This window comes from Eucyclogobius newberryi, unplaced genomic scaffold (genome assembly GCF_026437365.1).
Source record: "Eucyclogobius newberryi isolate DKJ021-1_F unplaced genomic scaffold, fEucNew1.0.hap1 SCAF_19, whole genome shotgun sequence".
NCBI classification, from domain to species: domain Eukaryota; kingdom Metazoa; phylum Chordata; class Actinopteri; order Gobiiformes; family Gobiidae; genus Eucyclogobius; species Eucyclogobius newberryi.
Window position 1 is genome coordinate 9,713,746 of NW_027315823.1, and position 13,751 is coordinate 9,727,496.

The window sequence follows — 13,751 nt, forward strand, 5'->3', positions numbered from 1 at the left end:
ACTCTTTTTTTTCCCTTATTATTATCAGTGTGCTGTGATTGATTTGTAGATGTGTACCATTCTGTTCTTTAAAGTATCTATAGATTAACAGGACTGTTGATTTGACTTCTCACTTCCATCCTTGTATGCAAATGTGATCAGTGATTCACAAACCAGTGGCGTGTTTGCTCCAGGATGTCAAGATTACCCGGTGAATTGATCATTGTGTTTATTCAGGTCTCGATACAAGTGGGAAAAGAACTGAAAATGATCGATCGTGAGGGCAATGTTTTAGTTTCCGATCAATCCGTTCTCCAAAAAACGCAAATCTATCCATGTAAAGTGCTAGTACGTGTGTCTATGTGCCAGCATCATGACTTTTTCATTCAGAAAGTTTGATTTCATAAAGGAATGGTAATGAATTAGACTTGTGAATGAAGACAAATGAAGGATGTCGATGTTGTTTGGTCATAGCACCAATAATCGTGAATCATTCTAAAACTGTCCCGCATTAATCGCAACATTAAACCATGATATCGTGACGTCCCTAGTTCGCTCTTATGTTGCGCTCGGTCTTTGTTTAAAATCATTTATCATTTCCCAAAACCTAATTTGGTCCCGGTTAAAGTCAGGCCGTGGTCGATTCTAAATTCCTACGGCTTAAACTTGGAGGTGTGAACACATTGGGTGACATACTGTGTGGTGTTAAACGTTTTGTGAGCCGCGAGTTTGATGACACGAGCCAATAATTTGACTTTGTTTCATTTTGCTTTTAAGTACACATTATGCCTCTCAATTCTTTTGGCTGAATCGCATTTTCACTTCAGTGTTTAGTCTCGTTTAGTCCCACATTTTACATTTTTGGGGACCATTTGGTGACCGGCGGCGTACCTTGTCCCGTCTCTTGTAAGGCGAAGGGTCCCAATGGGCAGTCACGGTGTTGGTGGGGGGGCAGTGCAGAGGTGAGCTGCTTCTGCTGTCTCTAGTTTGTGGTCTTTGTGGCGGTGATTACGAACATTCAGCCTATAGCGTATGCGTGTGCGTTTGTACAGTGACTGGCTGCGCACAAAGCCGCCCGTCAGTGGGGAGTCCCTGACCTTTCAGTCTTGTCAATCTTCCCCCGTTCCTCCTCGGTCCCGTCGTCGTCACCCCCCCGCCCGGAGCCGTCGCCGCTCTTCTCCATGTTACTGATGCCGTTAATTATGAGTTTCAGATCATGTCGAGTTGGTCTTATGTCCACAGAAGTGCTGCTGGCTTGTGTTTGCTTGGTGTCGTCCGTCTTTTGACATTTGAGTTGGCCCACAAAAGTCGTTTTTAGGCAAGTCTTCATCTGTTGACCACTTGCTCTGGGGTCGTTCTACCTGACCAAAATCATGAGCAAAAAATAGGACGTAAAGTGCTTTAAATTGGGAGTTTAAAATGTCCAGAATCTTTTAAAGCTCGGAATCCTTTGCACAGCCAATCATCTAAAGATACAAAAGATAGATGTTGAATTAGGTGGAGACTGCGTGTACTAGTGGTCGGAATTTTACCCCACAAACGTTTGCTTTTACGCTGTACTTAGAATTTATGAGGGGAAAAGATGGGTACTTCAGCTTTATATATATATTACACTTTTTTAGTTACTTTTTTTGTAGTATACCTGTTATTTCACAAACCCATCTACTTGACTTTGTCTTCTTCACCATGTTTTTATCACTCGCTGGTCAGTTCTTTTAATTGCAAACCCGGAACAAAGAGCGGTAAACGTCACTAGGATTGACTGAGCGTTGGTGGTCCACTATGCGTCACTTTGTCTTATACAAAACCTGTTCTAAAGCTGTGCACGTGCTCAAAAATGTGTGAATGCTAACGACGTGTCAAAGGGTGTGTCTGTTACCTCCAAGTAAAAAAAAAACAAACAAAGTGTCAATAAATCCTAATTTATCATGAAAAAAAAGCTTTTGTCTGAAGTTTTGGTCCGACCGAGACGAGATGCGTAGAATCATTTGTAGAACACCGTCTTATCTGACAAGGAATGGCATCGAGGGGAGCTTTTGCATACCCTGCCTGACCTCTGACCTCTCCTATCCTCCGTCTTATGCTGTGGCGCAGGTGAACGGGTTCACGGGGGCAAAGGTGACACGGCCCGTACCGGCGTTTACATGGTTGAGTGCTAATCTCGCCTCTGATTAGTTGCTCGCTCCACCGTTCTCTCCGTTCAACCCGACCACTTAACTTTATAACTAATCTGATTATTTTAGTTGCTGAATTGTTGTACTGTGACTTTCATTTTCCACCAAATTCATTTCAGTTTTCAATGTCGCAAAACCAGATACTGCATCTTTCACTCATTGGTATGTTGTAGTGTTTTGTTATGTCCATTGTTTGATTACCGTATGTTCTGGATTATAAATTACACCTTTTTACATAGTTTTCGCAAGAGGGGGCTCTAGGCTCTAAGCGACGCAGAAGAAGAATCTGCACTTCCTCTACCTCCGGAGTTTGTGGAGTTGTTTAGAAGTGACACAGAGGAAGAAGAATTCAATGGATTTAGTGATGTCTGTTTTTGGTCTAGGATTTTATCAAACAAATTTGCCCCAAAAATGCAATTTATACTCCAGTGCGACTTTTATATATGTTTTTTCTTCTCTATTATGCCTTTTTTACACTTATATGTGGTTGTTTTTAATGTTTGGTTGTGCACTCTTGGCTTTTTGCACATGTTTTCCAGTGTGGTTTTCAAACTACAGTTGGCAAATAAACTAAGCTAAATCCATGCATAAAAGTTTTTAAACATGTACATAAAAGTGTTGTAAAGTCCATTAATAATGTATATCTTCAATGCAAACCGCTCATGGTCATGATTCATGCACTTATTAATATTGCACTCTCTCTTCAAAAGTGTGAGCTGCCATAACCTGAGCTATAGCCTTTGTGTGTGTGTCTGTGTGTCTCTGTGTGTGTGTGTGTGTGTGTGCTTCCTGTGTCCATCAGTCTACTCCTGACCCCCGTATCCTCCTACCATTGTTCTGGAGCAGACAAACTCTACAATGGACAATGCTTGTGTGTATGTACTGTAGGTGTGTGCAAGGCCTGGCCAATGGCACAGAACAATGGTGTGGAAAGCCATGTGATGTGTAAAATAACGCTCCAGAATATTGTCCGACCACGTGGACTTAAAAACACTGCACCGGTTAGTGGTCAGCCATCGAGGGTGTACTACGAGGCAAGTGCTGCACAGGCTAATATATCGAATATTAGATCGAAACAGAAAAAAAATAAAATAAAGGCTATCAAAACTACTGACTCATTTGAGTAATAATCAATAAAAAAGGTCACAAATAGGGCTTTTTTATTGGGTAATCGTTAACAGGTCGACACATGGGTTCCAAAACATGCCATGAGCTGAGAAAAGAAGTTTATGACTAATTGGTTTGAGTCATAAATGTGGAAAATGTGTAAATGCCCATGAATGTGCTCCACCAGGATCTTCATCTGGGTCAAATTCAGGAACAAACATTTTCCTCACTGGCCTTTTGTGTTCTAAACTAAGTGATTCATTGAAAGAATTGATCGGCACAATTGTCGTTATTTGCCGCCCTGATCACAAACTAGACAAAGATCTTGAGCTTTATCACAGCCAATATAAGACCACTAAAAGTAGGATTATTTAGAGCTAAAAAACATTTGTAAAGGATCATTGTGGTATTGAAAATTGTATAGAGTATGGAGCCTATACCTTTAATATCGAAACTGCATTGGAAATGTTTTGTCATGACCCTACTTTACTGCATTAGGCGAATACAAATGATCAACAAAATGGTCATCTACTTATTAATTAAAATGAATCTGTCAGAAATGTGCCAAAATAAGTCGGTAGATGTTTGGGTTTGATTGAAGTATTGCACAAACTGTGATGGAACTGTAATATCCTTTACACCCTTATTGGAAAAATTGCACTACATTGTTTTATTGTTATTGGAGACTATTGGGGCTGCAACGTTGTAACTACCTAACTTTCAAAAGTAAGTGTAATTGTTAACCGGACTATGCAGACTCTAAAACACATACAAAAATACCCTTTTACAACAAAAACAGGGCGATTATTGAATAAAAATGTCAGAAAATGCCCTATTTTCATAAATAAAACTTTTTCATTTGCAAATATTCTCCATCTAGAAGCAGTCAGTAACTATATTTCAACAGTTATTTGGTCAATAATGTATTCAAAAAGTCTCATGTACAATATAAATAATCGTTTGACTAGTCAAATTCTAACATAACCGTTACTGATTATCATAATATAGAGACTCGATATATTTTGCATCTTTCTCTCTTATCTCCCACTACTACCGTACTAATACTTTTACGTGATGCTACACTTTTCAAAATCACCTCTAATCTTTCAAAGTAAATTGCTCACATCTAAATTGCTCACATGTGGTTTGATTACTGAACATGTTTAGCCATGTTTTAATGCAGTATCGTGACCTAAACCTAGAGTTTGAGTAATCCTGCATAATTTGGGTCTTCTTCAGAGCACAATCGTTTCCTCTTTGTCATTGGGTCTTTTTAATACCTCCTGAAAAACGTATGCCACCATCTTTAATAGAGGTTATAAATGCTGAAATGCAGTGTGTGGGCTCATTGCGCTTATTGATCTGTGAAAGGCTGATTTGCACACGGCCCTGAGATCAGCGCTAAGCTTAAATACATCTGTTATACCCTGTTTTACCCTGCAGCTCAAGTGCCTTTTGAATTACTGTCCCGCAGTAAAAGGGCTTTGTTTATCTTAGTGCATCAGCGATACCGGACTTAACTTTATTTGAATAATATCAGTCATGGTTTTTATCCAGACTGGCGCACACGTATAGACGCCCTGGTTCATTTGTGAGAAAAAAGAAGACACTTAATGAAAGATAGAAGTGAAGTCTTGTATGCAAACAGCACATGAAAGAGCACTTAGCCATGAAAAGTGATGTTGTTCTACGGGAAGCACAAAGGGTCAATGTTGTTTGATTCCGGTGGAGTCTTAACACCTTTACTTGGTGCTTTGTAGGGCTATTGGAGACATTACCCACCTGTTGCTGAAGTGAGTGAGGCTTCAGCGTGAACAGGAAACACGAGAGGTGGCTTGAGTTCAGTAAAACGTTGTCTCCTCTTGTAGAGAGGCCACTGCAGAAGAATAAGCAGATGAATAAAGAGCCTCACTCAGCTACAGGACCGCCTCACATTTAAAGTAAGTGGCTTGAACTAATGGGACCGCTGTTCTACACTATTATTACTATTACTAGGACTATTTAAGCTGTATTATCTTAAATTTGCAATGTAACTTCTCGGGTGGCGTGTCAAGGATTGCCTCATATGTTCCACAGTACGGCATTAAACCAGACGAAGGGACCATTTCAAGGTGTTTTAAAGGAATAAAACACATGTTACTGATGAATGCAGGTTTAATAAGTTTAATGCAGTCTGTTTAATGGAACGTTACAAATAAATCAGTAATATCAGTTTGATGCCGGACCAGACAAGTTGGGTAGTGCACCTTTAATTATCAATCCCACTGTTGCTTGCCATTTCAAGCCTCTACATACGACTTTATCACTTATAAAGTCTTTGGTGAAAAATGGCTTGCACACGTAACTAAAACAAGGCGTGTAGAAAAGCGACACTTTTGCATACATTGCTCCGTGGACTAAAGTTACATGGGCGTCTTTAAAAAGCTGCTTGTGGTGTGGTTATTACATTTTCTCGATTATTTTTAAGTCTTAAAATCATGATCACATTCTGACAAATAATTAGATGAAATATTCCATCTTCTGAATGGAAAGTCACGGTTGTTTAGTTTCCATGATAATTTGCAATGTTTTTTTGATTATTCTTTTTCACAACAAAACAAAGCAAAAACCTTACATTCACAGAACATCCATAGTTAGGCATTCAGACGAGTGCAAACACAAACGACCTGCCCTATTGCTCAGTCAGCACTTCATCTTTTACCCTCACCCTCCCTAACATCTTCTCACACGCAGCATTGTCCATCATTCTCTCTGTCCACATTTTCAGTTACCCGGTCCAGTGCTTATCTTTCTGAACACAGGTTTGCTCAGGTTGTGTTTCCCTTGTCTCACACAACTTGGGTGACTTAGAATGACTTTAATCGTGATAAGAACGGTTCATAGAAGCTGCATTTGACTAAAGACATTCTCGACTAAAGAAATGCGTGCCCTGTGCATCGATCAAACGCCTAAAAGATGTTGAAATTAATGTTTTTCTATGGAAAAGACCCCGTATCTGACCCAAACTGCACTGGCACAACCAAAAGATTACCAAGAATTCACACACTTACAAATATTTATACAGAAAAAGTCTAGTGAAAAGGATATTTGTCTGTAAATGCGAATATTAATTTACTCCCTCACTTGCTCCATGTGTTCAAACTCCGAAAAGATGTTAAAATGAATACGTTTCTCTATGGAAAAGACCCCGTATCTGACCCAAACTGCACTGGCACAACCAAAAGATCGCCAAGAATTCACACAGTTACAAATATTTATACAGAAAAAGTCTAGTAACAAGGATATTTGTCTGTAAATGCGCATATTAATTTACTCCCTCACTCGCTCCATGCGTTCTTCTCCATATAAATCTGTTTAATACCAATAAACTAATAAGCCAGCTACATCGGTTGGGTAAGACTCGAACCCAATGACTAACGCCCAAATCGACTGTGGTGGTACAACCTGCTGATGTGCGTACGTGAGGAGCGCAGATGCATGCTCCTACAGGACCCAGTAAGGTGTGTTTGATTAAACATAGAGCCACAGGACCAGGGCTTTTGTTGTGAGGTATGTGCGTCTTTGTGGCAATATATTTGTCAAAAGTGCATTAAGTACACGTCGCTTTGTTCCTGCTGGCTGTTCCCGTACAGGCCTCACTGAGCGGGACGTATTGTTGCGGACGTGAATGAACAGGACGCCTCATTGTCATAGCACTTAAATGTCTTGTATAAGGGCTGGAGCCGAGGCCCGGCAAATTGCGTATTGCACTGCTTTTGTGGGAAAACGATATGTATGTTTTGTTTTATTAAATTATCAGAAGTTAGTTACAAGTTTGGCTGAACGTTTTTTTTTCTTCTTTTTTCTGACGAGCTTTGCGATTAGATGCCTTTTTAGATTTGTTTGTTCAGTTCTGTGCACATTTTAAGAACATTCTGAGCATCGACGCTCAAGAGAAGACGGATATAAACGGCTAAACTTATACAAGAATACTATGTCAGAACATTTTTGTAGAGGGATTTTTGAGGTTTTATATTGCTGGATATTTTGTTGTTTGCAGAAGAAATTATTATGTTAAATATTTCAAAATGTCATGTTATTTGTAGTTGTGATAATAGAAAGTGCAAGTTCATTTTGATCACTATTAATCTTGTAGCCTTAGTTGCAAGTAAAATAATAATAAAAAGTCATTTTTTATTATTATTTTAAGCCATCAAATTTAAATAAAATAACCTTTTAAAATGCACAAATCTTTTATTTTATTTTTTAAATATGTAGAATAATTGATTTGAAATATGAAAAACAATAGTAAATAGATCCCAACTGTCCCTCTATGTTGGGCCTGACCTGTACATTTGCATGATGATGTGAAACAGCAACTGTTCTGTTTTTTCTCTCTTCTAACCAGAAAACTTCAAAACCTCATTTGTTTATTTCAGCTCTGCTCATGTAAATTCACAAACGCTCTATTGATTCATGGCTGCTTGTTTCCTGGTTGATTTACATGGTTGGAACAAAACTCCTGTGTTGTCATCCCAAACACAAGGCTGAAATTGTCGCAACAGAAGAAAAAGCTGCACGTCCTGTGTGGTCACTGGCAAATGACCCCAGAACGTTGTTTATTAACATATTTGCATTGGTTTTCAAATAATACGCTGCTAAACCTGTACGTTTATTGAAATTATTTGCATGAAATAATTTGTATTACAATGTATTATGTGGCTTTCAGTGTTCATTTGGAACGCCTGATTCCCTTCATTTTAATCTGATTGATACTTTATTGTCCCATCAAAGAGATAAAATTTGTCCTGCAATATACATGAAATGAATGCAATGCAAGGACTTTAAATAAATAGGCTCATTATTCTGATGCAGTTAGTGACTAAATGATACAAAGTCATTTCCTAACTGCATTGACACACATGCAGTCTCCATATTTCTTTAAAAAGTGTGAGACATCTGCCCGAAGTGATTGGGCAGGACTATAAAAACATTACATCACAGTGCGTGCCAGTCATTTAGTCATTATTTCAGACTCTTTTGTCCTACCGCTCGACGAGCAACAGCTTTACTGTGAACTACGGCTGGGCAATATGCCAACGATATTTAATCACATTTTCCCCCTTATTATCCAATAATATGAATGAATAGTTTTGTAACTGTGGTGATAAATAATGATAATGATAAGTGATAAGTTATGGGGTTTATGAAAGTTTATTTACTTGAAAATTCCTCTGGAGCGTTCTTACCTGACCATCAAAACGCAGAGGAAGAGGTTTTACAACGCAGCGTATCCAGTGTCTGAAACGACTTCTTAAACGTTCAGAATGGAAAAGATCACAACAATTGTCATTTATTTATTAACCTTTATTTAACCAGGTAAGAAACCCATTGAGATTAAAACCTATTTAGCAAGGTTAACGAGGGTAACGAGGGTAACGAGGGTAACGAGGACGACAAAAATATATATATTGTTGGAAACTTGATCAAAATGTATTAACTTCACAGCTCTATTCCCAATTCTTGACAAACAAGAAAACCAGAAACGTAAAAACCCACATATTCTGGCCCATTCGGGATGTCAAGAATATTTGGTTAATCAATAATCATGATTATTCAGGTCACAAAGTAACTGTAAAAAAATATAATAACTTTTTTTAGAAGCAAAATTAGCCATTTCAATTCTATATTCCAAAAAAGTACACTTAAATGTGTAGTGCTTTATATGTTTGACTGATAATGTTATTCAGAAAGTTTGAATCCAATGCATTAGAATAAAAGGAAATGGTTTTACTTTTGTTTGGTTATGAGCCAGTATCATAATATTGTGATCATAATCATTTTAGTATAAATGTATAATGTGAGATCTCGAGTTACGGTTATTGTGCAAAGAAACATTGCAATACTGTGATAATTATGATTTTGATGATTTTTTTTGTAGGGTTTTCAAAAGTATTGAAAATCAAATGCGAAGAACTGGGGATGTCAAAATTGTGATTATTTAGGTCATAATATGATTGTAAGAACCCAAAAAATATATAATTGTGACTATTTTACAATAAAAATTATAAATGCTTTTAATGAAATATAGTGTTTAAAAAATACAGAAAGTTAAAGCACTTTTATCACATGTTTTGTCATATTTACTTTAATATTAATATACTTTTTGTGATTTTTGTCAATTTATTTTGTCATTCAGACAGTTCTGTTTCATAAAGCTGATCACAAACTTGAGAAACGTTAACAGTCTCAGTAACAATCGTTAAATCGTGGTTTTTCACTCAAATTTGACATTGTCACATCCCAACTAATAACTAAGTATCAATATAAAAAACAAAAATCACTCACACATGACAAAATGTGATCTGAATTTTAAGCTCTTGAAATTTTCAGATGACAAAGTCTATAAGATTTTTTTTTTTTTTACCATCATTGTATCAAACTCCGCACCGAGTATCACGCCTCATTAGAAAATCAAGTTGAAATGTTTGTATCGCGACAACACTTTCATACTGCGACCTGACCCATCACAGTCATCAATCAACCAAATAATTTTGACATCTCAACTTCTCCTCGTGGAAGCGTCTTTGCAGCATCAGTGTGTGTTTGTGTGTGTTTGTGTGTGTTTGTGTGTGTGTGTGTGTTTGTGTGTGTGTGTGTGTGTGTGTGTGTTTGTGTGTGTGTTTGTGTGTGTGTGGCCCCCAGACGTGACCACCGGCTCATTGGAGCTGCTTTGTCGGGAGTTGTTTGCGGCGTGAGTGTCCGTAACACACACACACACACACGCACACGCACACGCGCCTCCTGCCGCTGCTCGGGCCCTGGGTTCAATCACCTGTTGTGCTCCTTGCTGCTCAAAGGCGTTTCCATGACGACGCCTCCGATACGCGGCCCCTTCGCAAACACGGACCCCCACTACCGCCATTACAAACTACATAACACACACACACACACACATAAGTAAGTGTAAGTGATAAAAAGTAAAAACCGCCTCTGACGTGGCTGAGGGCCATGATAACTTATCTGTAGTTTGATCATATTGCACTCTGAACACCATTATTTAAATGAAGACAGGCACAAGCTGAAAAATCCTGTCAAACGAACAGAATTGTCTGTTTTTCTGGCTTTCTTCTTGTCAGTGCCTTGTAAAACTCCACTCTGTGTCAAATTCTTCAAACATTATTTTTAACATGCCAAAACTTTTGGTCCTAAATGTCTGGACAAGCTTTTTTTTTTGATTGGTCAGACTCCAGAAGATGCCTCTTGTAGACCTGAACGCCTGATTCCCTTCATTTTAATCTGATTGATACTTTATTGTCCCAACAAAGAGATGAAATTTGTCCTGCAATATACATGAGATGAATGCAATGCAAGGACTTGAAATAAATAGGCTCATTATTCTGATGCAGTTAGTGACTAAATGATACAAAGTCATTTCCTAACTAACACACACACACACACACACACGAGAAGAAGCCGCACTGAATGGGCTGAGGATATAAAGTGTGCCGAGAGTGCATTGTGCGGGTCGGGCCTCCTTTGTGCGGGCTCGCCTCAAGGAGCAGCAGCCAGGGAGGAGGTCATAGAAAGGGAGAGAGAGAGGGATGGAGGGGCTTTGTGAAGGAGAGAAAAAAAGTGGCCTTCCTTTCTTCCCTTTCTTCCTTTCGCCGCCCCCCCTCTTCTCCTATCTCTTTATTGGGAGTGTGTTTTGTCTTGGCCCGCTCCTCCTCCTCCTCCTCGTCCTCCTCCTCTCTGATAAATGCCACAGTAGCCTTTCGCCGGTTGCCACAATAGACGACCTGTTTCAGAGCCTGTTGTGGAGAGGGGAGAGGAGGGAGATGTGGAGGGTGGGCATGAAAGGGAAAAATGGCTGCTTTTTAACCTGTGTCTCTCTGAAAAGCGGAATAAAGAAAAAAAAGAGTGCTTTGTAAAGGGCCAGTTGTGTCATCAGCCTATTAATACATCTTACTTACAAAGCGCGCACACAGCCGCGCAGCTCGTGATAAGAATCTACACGGCTTCCTTCTCTTTATGCACTTTTGTTAACTTTTTTTTAAACAGTGCTGTATACGCCAAAAGGCAATTTTGCTTACAATTTTCCCATTTTCTGAGCATATGATAAAAGATAACAGATTGAGACCAACGGAGAATAAAAAAGAATATCTGTATGTTTCCGACAGAATGACCGTCCAACAAAAATGTGTTAAACCATCGTCTTTAGACTTGTTAGTTGAGGTTTGATTATGAAATGTCAGTCAAATGAAGCTGTTTTTGTAATATTCTTTACTGTAAACGTTATACTCAATGTTCAAATTGTGCATATAAAAATACAACAAAATTGACAATATTATCTATTCATTATTATTATTATTTATCATTATTTTGCCCACCTCCTATATTGACATTTTGATCATCCCTACTGCCTCCATATTGCCTGCTATTGCGTCCTTGAGCAAGACACTTTACCCACATTGCCAGTTTGTGTATTGTGTGCAGGGCTTGCAGCTCGTTGTAGATGCAAATTTGTATATACGGTATGTACTATATAGTGGTCACATTTTGTATTGCCTATAAACATTTCTTTTGACATTGGACAAGATTAACTTTGCATATACACAAGTTCTACTTTTTGGATCAATAATCTGTTCAGTGTCGCAATACTATTTGAAAAAAGACTGACATAACAGCCAAACTAATACAGGAATTGCATACTTTTTGGAGCATGTTTTGAATTTGATTGTGATTTATCTCACAGGTCTGATTTACTTAACAACATATTATTTATCATGCAATTTTTTTTTTAAATTGAAGCGGTGCTCTACCAGTACCCATCAAACTTAACTATATACAACTACTTTCAACCAGCTCTTGGCATCGTGTGCAAAACGATCCAGAATGTACATTTTGGGACAGTCCCTCAACTATACAAGGAAAAACTTTAGTAAAATGTCATCTTTGTGTTATATGTCGGTGTAATCCCTCATTCGTCCAGGCGTGTTCCATAGTAGAAAAAGCTTCAGTTGTAGTCATCTGGACTCAGTTAGAAAAAATAGACGTTTCGACTCTCATCCAAGAGTCATTGTCAATAAAAGAATTTAGATCGAGAACTCTGATATTAATACTGTTCTGTGGTAAGACCCGCCCATTGGGCGGAGCCTTCCTGAAGTAGAAAGAGTTGTTTGTTTCAACAGAAACTCCCCCCTTGTATCTACCGAGCTAGCCTATTCAGAATTTTAATGGGCTATTAGAATCCTCTTTGTCTTTGTGAGACCCTGGCTCAACCACCCTGAGTACCTGATTAGCATCTAAATGCCCTGGTCCTGGTCCTCTACCTTTCCAGGGGTTCAGTATTCCATTATAGATAACAGAAAGATTAAACCTTAGCCCTCCATTTCTGTTTAAAGAAGGTCTTTCTTTTTTAACAAAAATAGCTTCCTTGACTCCTCTTTCAAACCATCTTTTCTCCCTGCTTAAAACCTTCACCTCACCGTCTTCAAACGAGTGATTAGAGGCTTCAAGATGGAGATGCACGGCACTCTGAGGTCCTGAACTTGTATTTCTTCTGTGCTGATAAAGCCTCTTGTGTAGAGGCTGTTTGGTCTCACCTATGTAACGTTCTTTACAGCTTTCTTCACTGCATTGGATCGAATAAACTACATTGCTCTGTTTTTGAGTCGGCAACTTGTCCTTAGGACGAACCAGTTTTTGTCTTAAAGTGTTTCCTGGTCATCTTTGTGTGTTTATCTGTCCATCAGCAATTTTCTCAACACGGGTTGTTTGTGTGACGTCCCGCACAGCCACCACAACATGCGCCACATTTGAAAGACAAAAAAAGTGAAATAAAGCCAGGGGAAAGTGCATGTGTTCTTGATGAGGTTATTCTCCGGACTGTGCATTATGGTTCAGTACCCTTGACATCAAAAAGCCAAAAGAACAGAGGAAGAAAGGGGGAAGGAAAGGCAGAGGAGAGCATGGCTTTTGTGTCTGTGGCCCTGAGAGCTCATTCTGTAATGAGGCCCAGTCAGCAACGCAAGGCAGCGCTTTGTTCAGCTCCTCTGCAAGTGCTTGTGTATGTGTGTATGTGTGTGTGTTAATGTGTGTGTCTGTGTGTGTGTGTGTGTGCGCGCTCCAACATCTCCCTGACCTCACCAATAAAGAAACGCCAGGCTGCAGCACAGAAAAACGTTTGACCTCACTTTTTAGAACCGGACAGAAGATTTGATCTTGTACCATATTGTCAGATCAAAACTTCTTATTGTGTTGCCGTAGTGGGGCAAGTGCGTTCTGTCGTCGCGCCCTTGTGCAAGACACTTCGCTCGCCTTGTCTCCGGTGTTGATGCAAGTGAGTGCGGGACAACATGGCTACAATCCAGCGTGTTTACAGAGTGTATATCATGTATTATCTTTAACATGCACGATTCTGACTAAATGCACCGTGCTTGTACAATTATAAAGCACTTGACATGAGAAGAAAGATAACATATTTGTGGTTCTTTAAGGAAGGGCATCCTT

The 13,751-nt window shown here is 39.0% G+C and overlaps 1 protein-coding gene across 1 annotated transcript in view; it reads left to right on the forward strand.

Moving 5' to 3' along the window:
• The first annotated feature begins 5,025 nt into the window (after window positions 1–5,025).
• sox13 (SRY-box transcription factor 13) overlaps window positions 5,026–13,751 on the forward strand; it is a 32,138-nt gene continuing 23,412 nt past the window's right edge. Inside the window, exon 1 of the mRNA XM_072451662.1 lies at window positions 5,026–5,200. The gene's annotated coding sequence lies outside the window, so the exon portion shown is untranslated. The remainder of the gene's footprint in view (window positions 5,201–13,751) is intronic.